This window comes from Tursiops truncatus, chromosome 7, assembly GCF_011762595.2.
Source record: "Tursiops truncatus isolate mTurTru1 chromosome 7, mTurTru1.mat.Y, whole genome shotgun sequence".
NCBI classification, from domain to species: domain Eukaryota; kingdom Metazoa; phylum Chordata; class Mammalia; order Artiodactyla; family Delphinidae; genus Tursiops; species Tursiops truncatus.
The window spans coordinates 32,722,351-32,723,873 of NC_047040.1; positions in this window are offsets into that span (position 1 = coordinate 32,722,351).

The window sequence follows — 1,523 nt, forward strand, 5'->3', positions numbered from 1 at the left end:
TTTTAAAGGTATTGGTTTGAATTAAGAATTGCTTTTGAAATGCTATAAAAGCATTATTAAAAATTCAGTAATTGTTCAGATTTTTATCTCTAAGGGAGAAACTTCACTTTTTAAAAAGTTAGCTGTTTAAAAAAAAGCATCTAAAAAAACTAATAAATTTTAATAGAGAAAAAATTAGAAATACAATCTGTGTTTGGTAAAATAAGTTATGTCTAACTATAATAATGTTCTTTGTAGGTATTCAGGACATTAAAACATGTAGATATTGCCAGTTAATTAAGAATTTGTTGAAATGTTTTAAGTGAAGTACTTTGTATTAAAGATAAGTCAGGGAGGGGACTTCCTTGGTGGTCCAGTGATAAAGAATCCGCCTTCCAATGCAGGGGACATGGGTTCGATCCCTGGTTGGGAAACTAAGATCCCACATGCCACAGGGGAGCTAAGCCTGTGCACAACTACTGAGCTTGTGCGCCACAACTAGAGAGCCTGCATGCCACAAACTACAGAGCCCACACGCTCTGGAACCCACACACCACAACTACAGAGCCCACGTGCCCTGGAGCCTGTGTGCCACAACTAGAGAGAGAAAACCCACGCACCACAACTAGAGAGGAGCCCGCATGCCACAACTAAAGATCCCGCATGCTGCAACTAAGACCGGATGCAGCCAAAAATAAATAAATAAATACAATATTTTTTTTTAAAAGATAAGTCAGGGAATTCCCTGGAGGTCCAGTGGTTAGGACTCTGCACCTCCAGTGCTGGGGGCCTGGGTTCAATCCCTAGTCTGAGAACTAAAGATCTGGCAAGCTGCGTGGTACAGCCAAAAACAAAATTTTTTTTTTAAATAAAATAAAGGGAAGTCAGACTCCTTTAAAAATAGCATACAGATTTCATGGTAACCAGGAATCTCTCTCCCACACTTATCCTTGTATATAGATAAGAATTAGATTCTTCAGACAAAACCTTTCAGTCAGTATTAGATAAAAATATTCTGGGCTTCCCTGGTGGCGCAGTTGTTGAGAGTCCGCCTGCTGGTGCAGGGGATGCGGGTTTGTGCCCCGTTCCGGGAAGATCCCACGTGCCGTGGAGCGGCTGGGCCCGTGAGCCGTGGCCGCTGAGCCTGCCCGTCCGGAGCCTGTGCTCCGCAACGGGAGAGGCCACAACAGTGAGAGGCCCGCATACCGAAAAAAATAAATAAAAAATATTCTAAAATTTTTTTATCATTAGCATTTATCTAAATTCATATATACAAAATATTTAAAGTAAATGTCTTAAAATGTGACTTTAATGGATTAGTATTTCTCAAGCAGAGCACCTCAGCCTCTAAGTAATATATGGGAAAATCAGTTTGGTCTCATCATTAGACTCTAATGCCATATATCTCACGTGAGGTTCCTATCACAGAGGTCTAGGAAACAACCACCATAACTTCGCTGCAATTGAGAGCCAGATTAACAGTGGATTAAACCAGGTGGAAGATTAGTTCTCTTGTATGTAGAGGTCCAGAGGCAGTCCAGTGC